Here is a 12,080-nt window from a genome sequence, read left to right as displayed (position 1 = left end):
AAAATTGTGACATTTTCATTGAAAATAAACTAGTATTTGTGTTTATGCAACACAGTATTTTATTAATTGCATATGGAAGTAACGTCTTTTAAAGAATTTTCAAAGATATAATCTCATTTGAACCTGAAAGGCTTTGTGAAGTAGGCAGCAGAAACAAGTAATAGACTGCAAATAATTAAGCAAGTGAGTATGGGTACAACACCATTTATGTGGCATTCCTCTCAAAAATGCATGATGGGGATCTAAGCAGAGGTTGTTTTTTCAGAATGCCTAATCTCTACTCTTAAAACATGCCACAGTTCTGAAAAAGATGAAGACTCATGAAGCACTTTAAAGATGATTAAAGAACATCATTGCACAACTGGCAAAATTTGAATATGGACTTTGGTGCAAAAGAGATATGCTTTCAGGAGAAACTGTGCTTCAAGCACCTATACAACCATTCTTGTTTTCACTTTTAGTACAGTATACAAATAAATTACAAGATATTCAACACTTTATCATAAAATAGGCTTTGTGTTAGATCAGCAGTCCCCAACCTTTTTGGCAGCAGGGACTGGTTTTACGGAAGGCAATTTTACGGAAGGCAATTTTTCCACAGACCCAGGGAAGGAGGAGGATGGTTTGGCAATGATTCAAGCTCATTACATTTGTTGTGCAGTTTATTTCTATTATTATTACATTGTAATAGATAATGAAATAATTATATGACTAACCATGATGTGGAATCAGTGGGAGTCCTGAGCTTGTTTTCCTGCAACTAGATGTTCCCATCTGGGGGTGACTGGTGACAGTGGCAGATTATCAGGTATTAGATTCTCATAAGGAGCACGCAACCTAGATCCCTCACATGTGCAGTTCACAATAGGGTCCACACACCTATGAGAATCTAATGCAGCCGCTGATCTGACAGGAGGCGGAGCTCAGGCATAATACAACAGTTGAGGAGTGGCTGTAAATACAGATGAAGCTTCCTTGCTCACCCACCACTCGCCACCTGCTGTATGGCCCAGCTCCTAGTCCCAGGCATGGACCAATGCCAGTCCATGGCCCGAGGGCTCAGGAATCCTGTGTTAGATGATTTGCCCCAAAGTAGGCTAATGTAAGTGTTCTGAGCACATTTAAGGTATGCTAAGCTAAGCTGTGTTGTTTGGTAGCTTAGGTGTATTAAATTCAGTTTTGACTTACGGTATTTTAAATTAATGATGGGTTCATTGGGACTTAGCTCCATTGTAAGTCATGGAGCATCTGTATGAGGTAATAGTATAGTATCAATGCTAAACTTCCTAAATTTATAATTGTACTGTAGATTGATGATGACATGTTTTTGTGTTGAAGAAATAGATATTTGAACTTAAAGTCTGAAATGAACTCTTAAGTGGTTCAGAACCAACCAATAATTTTTGTGTATGTGTACATCAAGAGAGAGAAAGCAAATACATGAAAAGTCAACAATTGATAGTGAAATGTCATTTTTCAACTCTGTAAATCTGAAATTACTACAGAATAATACCAGTTGAAATATTTCAACTACTATTTGAAATTAAAAAGTTTTTTAAAAGGCCAGGCACGGTGGCTCACACTTGTAATCTCAGCACTTTGGGAGGCTGAGGCAGGCCGATCACCTGAGGTCAGGAGTTCAAGACCAGCCTGGCCAACACGGTGAAACTCTGTCTCTACAAAAATACAACAAAATTAGCCAGGCATAATGGTGCATGCCTGTAATCCCAGCTACTCAGGAGGTTGAAGCAGGAGAATTGCTTGAACCCGGAGAATTGCTTGAACCCAGGAGGCGGGGGTTGCAGTGAGCTGAGATCACATCAATGTGCTTCAGCCTGGGCAATAAGAGTGAAAACTCCATCTCAAAAAAAAAAAAAAAAAAGTTTTAAAAAAGACAAACCAACATCTCTCTTAGGGACCTCTACATTTCATGTGACACTCTACAGTATTCACCTAAGAGGGCATATTGTTTTCCTTAATTATCTCCCTCAAAAAGCGTGGTCACCCCAGGATCCAACCCTGTGCCTACCTCATCCCATGTTCTTGTTATTCTTCTTCTACTGTTAAATAAGTTGTTCATTGTGTTCCTTATTTAAAACTTCATGTGCCAAGTTTTAGTCTATTTGGAACTAGGAAAAGGTTTTTCTTCTGCTGAGTTGTGGTAATTTTACCAGGCAACCCTCTGTGCAAAAGTCCTTTTTTGGAATCGCAGTTCCAAGTTCTGCTCTAGAAATAGACCCACTGAGTTCAGGTCCTGCTCTATTTCTTAGAAATCATGTAAATTATTCCATTAAACTCTCCTTTCCACGTCTGCATTAAGTGAGAAAATGCATATTGAACATTTAATGGATGCAAATACTCAAAAAACATAACCTAACACAATTACATTCGATGAACAATTATTTACTTAGTTTAGGCTTTATATCATTGCTAATCTCACTTATCCATGCCTTTTGGGGAACAGACATTTCTTTTTCCTTTTCTAAATAATCACAGTATTTGTCAGGACTGGCTAGGATAAGTCCCAAATCCCCTCAAATTTCTGTGGTTTAGCAGAATCAACAAAAAGTCCTGAGCAGGTTGGCAGGGGCATTGGCAGGCAGACTCCATCAGAAGTCCAAGTGGATGTGGGCTCCACTCCCTCATCCTTGAGAGTACATGTTGTCCTCAGTTGAAGTGTAAGGGGAGCAGAGAACCCAAGTTCACAAATGGGCTTTTCACTGCCTGCACTAGGAAGTAGCACCTGTCACCTTCCTTCCCATTTCATTGGCTTACACGAGTCACACAGCGTCACTGAGCAGCCCAGAGCTGAGAGCAGCGTCCTTCGCGTGCCCAGGAGGAAAGCTGGTGAGATAGCCTAGGCAACGTCTTCCTCAAATCCCTTGCATGACATCTATCTTCTCAATCCTGCTTTTCTGTATTATTTTTGTCTTATTGTGTGTGTGTGTTTTATTGCAAACTACTTCAAGTCTTTTTCATGAAAACAGTCTGTGGGAAACAACCTCCTGAGATTTTTACTGGGAAGTTGGCTTTGTTTACCATTTGCCATTTCTACTTCATATTATTATATTATTTGAGGATGCTTTCTTTGACACTTGGAGTCTACTGTGTTTTATTAGACACAACACATCTATTGTGTTTTATTAGATGCAAATGACTTACGCCTTGAGGATTTAACCATCTTCCAGACCTGTTCCACCAAAAACTCATCCTCAGATTTCCTAGAGTCTATAGTAATGGTTTACATTCTTTGTAAAAGTGAACACTTTCTGAGCGTAGAAACTTAATGGAAAAAGACTAATCTCCATGGAGCAATAGTGATAACGTACCGTGTCATAAAACCCGTAGACTCAACGTTCATGTAATCAGCAAAATCCAACCTATTTTACTTGTGGATAGGCACCATGAAAAACAAACAAGCTTATAAAACCCCCAAAGAGCATTGATTGTAAAACATGCACTTGAACAACACCAACACCAACTAGGAAATCCCCGCAAGTTTTTGGTTTTGAAAATACAAATAATGTGGTTCAGTTTGAAAATAGATTCCAAACATCAAATGCTTCATCTATTTTCTTCTTTTTTTGTTTTAAGGATGGATCTGTAAACATGTTCGCGCTCAGCCTGTCTTATTATTTTTGCTTCCATGTGGTCAGAAACACAAGAGGAGTCTTATTTCTCAGGATATTTTGAAATTTAAGTTTCAAATCCTACTGTGAAACAGGCATGGTAGAAACAGACAAAAACAAATAACTTATTGTCATAGTTTTTTTTTTTTTTGGAAGAAATGGAAGAATGATTGAATCGTGTACTTGATTTAAATTTGGGTACTTAGGAGGTAAGAGCTATTCCAAGGCATTAGGCAGTGGGCAGCTGGCCATGGTCCCCTCACCTCCTGTGTCTGGACTGCTGCTCCTTCCACAGAGAGGGTGCATATGCAGACAGGGCGGAGTCCTTTTGAGCCTGTCACGAGCAGCGTGACGTTCTGTGCAAACACTCAGAAGCCCCTGGCTACTCCTTCTCCCTTACGCCCACACATACAGCCTATTTACAGATCATGTGGATTTTGCCTCCAAAGCCCCACTTGAATTGCTCCTGTTCTTTCCATGGTCACCAGCCAAGTTCAAACCACCATCCTGACTTGCCCAAAAATGCTTGTACAGCATTCCTGTTGACCAATTCTGTGACCCACTCTGGACCCTGCATCGGTGTGGCCTCCACTCTGCAGTCTGAAAGATCGTGTAGAGACACTGCTCTCACGGTGCCCCTGCCACACTTATTCCCTGGGATGTACTTCAATCGTTACCTCTTGCCCAGAGGATGAAGTCTCACATCCTCTACAGGGGCTTGCCAGGCTGTCCTCCTCTTCCATTGCCTGCCTTTTCCGCCTCCTCAGTGACCACTTTTGCTGTGATTTTCTCCATCTCGGCAGGGCTTCCCCTTCTCACATAGTGAAGGGCCCTTCCATCTGGGTCCTTCAACGTGTGTGCTGGGGGAGAACAGAAGGGGAAGAGAAGGATGGGAGCAAGAAAACTGAGTGAAGATTCTCAGCTAGAGGACACACAGTAAAACGAGCACATAAACACATCTACTCTTCCTCAGTTGACACAGATTGCCACAGAACTTATCTGCTCATTGAATGGGCTTGACTGGGCAAATCCTTTAGAAAATATTTATAATTTGGACTGTTTCTGTCTGGAACAGGGCATCTCTGCAGAAAGAGACCCTAATGACAGAAGGGAAAAATGATGACTGGGTTCCTGTGTATAATGCACTGCTGTAAATTCATGACCTGGTTTCATAAATCCTCCTCTTTATATAGGCACAACTGTGCATTTTTATTTTCAGGTTGAGCCCTCAGTATCCTTTTCATTGTTTTTAAGGCATGCTAGTTCACACTAGTATATACAAAGCCTGAACTGTGAAGTTTTCACTCACTAACAAATTCATTAAGACCTGGTCTCCTTAAAAAGTGACCATCATCAAAACGAAGGCAAGAATTTTTATTTGGAAATTGTGCAAATGGGATAATTAATTGGTTAGAAGTAAGGAATACGGAATTGGCCTTCAATTTGCATTTGCCTGACAAGCACATTGTTTCTGGTATAGATTTTATGTTTATTTGGGGTGACTTTACAGGGAGCTAAAGGAGATTATTGGGAGACCCTTCACAGACATTGCTACATTTAGCAAAGTGGCTGGACATTCCCCATCCTGTGTATCACTGCCCTGCTATCACTGTGACCTGTTTTATCATTGATGGCCGCGGCAGCCCATCTGGAGCAGCCGCTGCAAGGATGCCTTGGGCCATGCACTCCATGAAACCGGTGGGGGCCAGGAACAAGCAGAAGCCCTGCACCCTACTGAGTTGATGGGGTAGGAGCCCCACACTCCCGGGAACAGCTCCATCCACCCAGCCATGGCTCCAGACCCTGGCATCCTTGCACTTTCAGGGGCCTGGGAAGACTCCTGCCCTGGCAGTCTTGGAAGTGCCTGTTCCTACTCCCTGGCCTCTCCTCATTCCTGGTGCCCACTCCAGTGTGGAGCAAAGTTGTGGTCAAGCCTGGGCACTGTCGTGACCTGGCTGGGTGTGCAAGTGCTCAGGGCAGTGGTGACACACTAGCTGCCTGCTGCCTCAGACCCCTCTGAAACTTTGGGCACCAACAAACTCAGGGAGGGAGCCCAGAGGACTGAGGATGGCTCTGTATGGGCCTGCAGGCACTCCTAACATGGACTGCCTGGGCACTGCAGACAGCATGTTGATGGTGGCAGGAGGTAGACAGGTTCCTAGACGGGAAGGGGTGGGTCCCCAGTGAATTCCCACCTTCAAGCCAGGGATGGACTGTAGCCTGGGGGCCAGGCTGCCAGTTTCAGGTGAAGTTCATGACCCAGAGTGAAAACTTATGGTGCTTTTCCCAGGCCCAACCATGGCCACCCATGGACCAATCAGCATGCACTTCCTCACTCCTGAGCCCATAAAAATCCTAGACTCAGTCAGACTCAGACACTCTCTGGGATGACCTGCCTGCACATAGGAGCTACCCATTTTGGTCCTTCTCTACTCTCTTCTGGACAAACTGCCTGTGGATAGAAGCTACATACTTCAGCCCTCCTCTCTGCTGATAGGTGTTCTGTCTCTCAATAAGACTTTTCTCTGCCTTACTCACCCTCTAGTAGTCCCTGTAAACTCATTCTTCCTGGACATGAGACAAGAACTTGGGACCCACCAAATGGCTGGAGCTAAAGGAGGTATAATGCTTTCCTGGCCAGCTTGCTGAGCTGTGGGTGGTGACAAACTCCCAGACTGTGGGAATGAAGAGCTGTGGCCCTTCTGGGAGCGCAGACCTCGAGGCTCCCTGAGCCAGGACTGTGACACACTGTAACACCCCCTTTGGGAATCTGTGGTTCCTGGCATCTCTGAGCTTTTGGGTGCCACTGTGTTCCCATTGTCCAGATGCTGATGCCCACAGCAGAAGCCATGTGTGGTACATCTGGTTCAGCCATAGCCTCACACTGAGCCAGTGCCTGTGCCAGTGCCTGGAGCTGCCTGCCATACCACAGCAGCTGACATACCTGGTTGTGTGCAGTGGCCAGATCCTGTGCTTGTTCACTCATACACCTCTTGCTGCTCCATGCCCGACTTGCCCATGGCAGGTGTGGGACCCAAGTCAGCAGCATTAGTTGAGCATAGCCGGCTGGGCTGAGTGGGTGGAATGAGCCCAGTGGGTGCAAGGAGAACTCAAACAGAGGTGCTGCTGGCCACAGAGGTTTCCAGTTGCTGAAGTGACACCTGAAGGATCTGTGGCATTACTTACTTGTGCAGCATTGTTCTTTCCTCTTTAGGAGTGTGCTTGTCTCATATCCCTGTGTGTGCTGTCAGCAATTCCAGGGAGGGGCGGCACCTCACACTTGCCTATCTTAGCATCTACAACTGTATTTTATATCTGATCGAATCTCAGTAAGTATTTTATGGATAAAATCGTGGTGACTTTTCAATGTGTCCACTCAGCAATAGCACTTGGTTAGTATTCCATGTGCTGGCTGGCTGTGTCAGAGTTGAAGAGAATCCCAAAAGGGGAATTTAAATCATGGTTTGTTTCTTGATTATCTCATTTTTGGCATGTGATTTTAGGTTTGAGGCCTTATTACAGAAGTCATGAGGATTTGTTTCAAATAACCGTAACCACTGACAGCCAGAGGGATCTTAGATAATTAGTCGAATATACGGATTTGGAAATGGAGTACCTAAGAGGGGTAGCATTAGTTTCAGGTCCCAAAGCTTTCTGGTATCCAGGATGAGATGGAGAACCCGAATCTTGATAGCTTTCTTTTGGGTGCCTTTTACATGATACGGGAATCCTTTCATTTTAGTCCCAGCTGTCATTACAGCTTTCCATTGGAGACAGCTACAAATATAAGTTCAGCTTTGATTATATTTTAAAAGTATACTAATTGAAACCCAGGCCACATGGCAAAGGCTACAGAGTGGTAGGGACTATTATTATCAGTCTGCGAATTCAAAGAACAGGATCCCATTCATTCTAATGCTCCAAGAAACACAGTCATTGGAGCCCATCTGCCTCTAAACTGTAGGGAATAAGACAAAAATATATTTTGAGGAAATGTTCCAGCTTTAAAAATTAATTTATTTATAATTAGTTTTATTATTTAAAAATTATGTAAGATTTTTAGTCTATTTGGCAATTAAGCTCTGAGACTTCTCTCTTTTACTTATTTGTAAACCAAAATGGTTCAATACGTCTTTCTTACCTGGGGCTTCTGACCTCAGCCTTGACATTCTCCGCAAGAATGTTCTCTGTATGAGAGTTGTAGACCAGGACACCTGCCCCGTAAAATGTGCCTTTCTTTTGTTCTGAAATTATGTTGGTTCAGTTCTTTTCAGTGTGGAAATGATTGGCAAATATAAAGCAAATTTAGAACTGAGAATTGTTCCCTCCTCAATTCTTTCATTGGGTTTTATAGAAACATGTGAAAATGACATGAAATAGTCATTGAATATGTTGATGTTATAATATGCGGCAAGCTTAACTTCTAAAATAAGAAATCCTAAGCACATGCTTTCTACAAACTCTGTTTAACCTTCGGCTGATCTTATTTTCCATGCTTCCTGTCTGTTTTTGCTACTCTAGTTGGAGCTCTAAGTTTTAGTCTCCCTGCAGGTAATCCACTAGAGTACTTTCTGGAAGAATCACAGATGGGGTATAAACATTGCTTTATGTTTCTTCTTTCCTGGGTTGAGTGGTTTTTTTCATATGCTCACCTCTTTGGGGATATTCAAGGCCTGGGCTAAATTTTCACTATTATTAAAAAAGAAGGATTTTTTTTAATTGATAAAAGCCTAACTAGCCTTCAACACAATGAATTTTGCTAATTAAAAAGGCTGTGATTCTTAGTCAGTGATAACACCTGTCGAATACCAAAGAAACATTTTAGTGTTAATTCAGGTGGTGGCATATCAGTTGATTGCAGAAATACTCCATGAGGCACAAATAAGAAGGCAAAAATTAATTATTACTTACTGGGTTTGTGTTAATAATTACTCTAGTTTCCATCAGCTTCAAATGAGAATCATATTCAGTGTCCAGAAAAGAGCCTCAGTGACTTTGGGGCATGATCTTTTAAGAGGATGTAAAAGGATGTTTCTTTTCAACATCTATTATTTTTACTCATATTTAAAATTGTGCATATTACTTGCTTAAAGCACTGGCCTTTATATTTTCCAAGAGATAATATTCATAGGAAAAGTAAACAGGTGGTACAAATGACCTGATAACATTTTTAAGTCTGACATCTTTATGAGCATTTTATCTAGATATTTATGTATTTATTTTATTTACTCTATTTATTTATAGCTCTCCTTATTTCACAAAAGATTTGCTAGAGAATTATTTCATTATGTAATAAAAAAGGATGACATATGACCTATGTTTTAAGCTCAAAAGTTTTTAAGGAAGAAAAATCTATACCTGCTATCATGTTGGGTAAAACCCATCCAGTACTTATGAAAATAAGTAATTGTTAGGCATAGCCATTGTGATGGTTTGGAACACATCTTTGATTTTTTTGCACACCACTTTCAAAATATGGAGTCCAATTGCCCTCTCCTAATGTGAACTGAACTTAGGGACTTGCTTCTAATGAATAGAAAATGGTGGAAGTGATAGTGGGCCACCTCTGGGCTAGGTTAGCAAAGGTGACACAGCTCTGCCGGTCTCCTGCTCTCATGGGGAAACGTGCCTCAGGAGCCCTGAGACAGCATAATAGAGGGCCTGTCACCCTGAAAACACAGTGCTGGAGAGAGATTCCAGGGAGAGACACAGAGACACAGGGAGAGGTGCCTGAGGAGCTCAGCTGTCCAGCCCCTGCTATTTGAGTCATTCCAGTGCTGGCACCAGAGAGATGAGAGGAGAAACCTGGCAATGTCCCCAGCCTGAGCTGTCACCAGACTCCATCCTCCTGAGTGCCCCTGAGCCAGCATCACCACTGAATACTCTGGAGGACCTACAGAGACTGAGAGATGGTAAATGATGGTTGTTGTTTTAAGCCACCAAGTTTTGGATGATTTGTTAAGCAACTTAGACACCTAGAAAAACTATCACTACTGAGTTGGATAATTGCAGAGGGTTTTAAAGGCCAAAGTCATGAATGCTCCTACCCTGGCAAGGTCAAATCATCAGGACATTGTCTTTTAAACTCAACAGATCTTCAATGCCCTTTTACTGGGGCTAGAGAATAATCTGATACGTATCTGATAGAGCCTCTTCAAAGCCTCTGTCAACAACTGTTGGCTGGGTCTGGGTCAACCCTGACCTGGTTTAATTTCAGTCAACTACAGCTACTCACCTTCTGTTTTAGGTCCTGGCCTGTGCTGATCTTTTGATCAGTGACTCTGTGTGTATCTCTGTGTGTGTGTGTGTGTGTGTGTGTGTGTATTGTGTGTGTTTTTCCAATTTATCTGAAGGGGCTAAATAATAGTGCTGTGGTTGCTTTATATACCAAAAGAATTCCTAGGAAGAGAATATTGGTTGTCAGTTGAGCTTTAAAACAGATGTGCAAGAACACTGAGGAAAGGAATGCACGAAACCAAAAGACAAAAAACAAAAAACAAAACAAAACAAAAAAAAACTTGCCATTTTTTCCCACTAACATGAATTTTAAACTAAATTAAAAATGATATTTGAGAGTCTAAAGGCCTAACTGAAGCTTTAGATTAGACTGGTTGGAATTGTCCCAATTACTCACGTAACTGTGCTGTAAACTAAGATGATAATAATTTTTTAAAACCTAATCTAATTGACATTTGTCACCAACCCTGATTCTCCAGTGGCAGGCTAGTCTGTGTTATACTGCTTAATTCACTCTAAATTAACAACAAAATAATATCTCCGGCAAATAAAATTATTCATAATATGAGTACAGACTGTTCTACTTCCTGAGTTGTGTAGAATTTCACTGCACAGTTTTGATGCCTCCTGGGGAAAGATCCACAGAGCACCAAGGCAGAAATCCCTCCTGGTCACAACCTTCCACTATCATCAGGGAATGCATGTGTTCAGGAATTAAGGAGAAAGCGCATCCGATCCCACCGCTGTCCTGGGTTGGTTCCCATGAGCAAGCAAATGTGCAGTATTAATGACTATTAAAAAATACATACATATTTATACATAAAAACATATGAATATATTGATTAAGAAAATACTATGTTCCCAAATTGCAAAACAAAAATATTAATGTCTATTTTATTTTTATTATTTATTTTAAAATGTATTTTAGGAACAGGGCCTCCCTCTGTCACCAGGATGGCGTACAATGGCGTGATCTTACCTCACTGCAGTCTGGAACTCTTGGGCTCAAGAGATTCTCCCACCTCAGCCTCCAAAAGTTCTGGGATGACAGGTGTGAACCAACATGCCCAGCCTCAATTTTAGATAAAAATGAATTTATTATAAACCACGTATTTCATCAACACATTGGCAGGTTCTGCAAAGAACTGTAAGGATGCACTGAATATTTGCCATTGTGGATGAGGCTGCTGGAGTATTGGGGATCCATTCATCATGCCAAAGTGTAGCTCAGTGAGTCACCTCCATGGAAAATGTGTGCTTTCCAAATGTGGCTGCCAGGTGGCTGTGGAATTCCATCCAGAAGCACCTTGTTCTTCCATCGCCATCATCCTGGAAAAAGCAGAATCCAGATTCCCCGTATTATTAACTTTAAAGCAGAAATGTTATGCCTTTGCCTATAATTCAAATTGTAGTAGTTTTAAAATCAAATATTGCTAAATTTTGATGTTAGAGGGATAGACGATCAATAATTGGGTTGAAAGAATACTGTCTCTCATTAAGCAAAATGAAAATGTTTTCAGAGATTTGTGAAATGTTTTGCTATGAAGACTTTTCACTGCAAAACACCCACTTTGTTTAAAGCAATAAGGCAACGTGCTGGGTGAATGTAAAGAGGCTTTCAACCCAGAACCTCACAATAAAAATGGTAAGAAATGCACACAAACCACGGAAATCAAGTGCTGTAAGAGTGTGTTTTATAAAAGTGGCTCAAGGAAATGCTTTGGACATTTCTATTCATTATAGCCAAAGTTCATGGATCTGTAAGTTGAGTACACACCTAGGCATTTGCATTTCATTATTTCTTTGAACTCTTTCAAAAGCCCTGAGGTCTTTATGATTATCTCCATTTCACAAATGATGATACTGAGAAACAGGGAAGGCAAGTGATTTGCTGGCTGTCATAGAGCCACGTTGGGGAGCCAAGATTCAAAACCCAGGCAATTGCATTCCAAAACTGTATAGCAGTTGCACATTGGATGGATGGAGTCAAGTAATTCCATCTACTGGACACAGTGGTGGTGAGGATGAGGAAAGGGTGATTGCAATGAAAATGAAACACCTCCAGGTAGTTTTCAGTTTTTCTTTTATAGAGAGAGTAGGGAAAAATTCATCCTGCTTCTTCCTTAGAAATACAGACTCTGTATATGAAGACATCTTTTATAATCTCAATTTAGCAACAGCCTCGAGCTGTTCTTAACTTGGGAAATGCTGTGT

Source organism: Chlorocebus sabaeus, chromosome 9 (genome assembly GCF_047675955.1).
Source record: "Chlorocebus sabaeus isolate Y175 chromosome 9, mChlSab1.0.hap1, whole genome shotgun sequence".
NCBI lineage: Eukaryota > Metazoa > Chordata > Mammalia > Primates > Cercopithecidae > Chlorocebus > Chlorocebus sabaeus.
The sequence above is the reverse complement of the archived record's forward strand: the minus strand, read 5'-3'. Positions refer to the sequence as shown.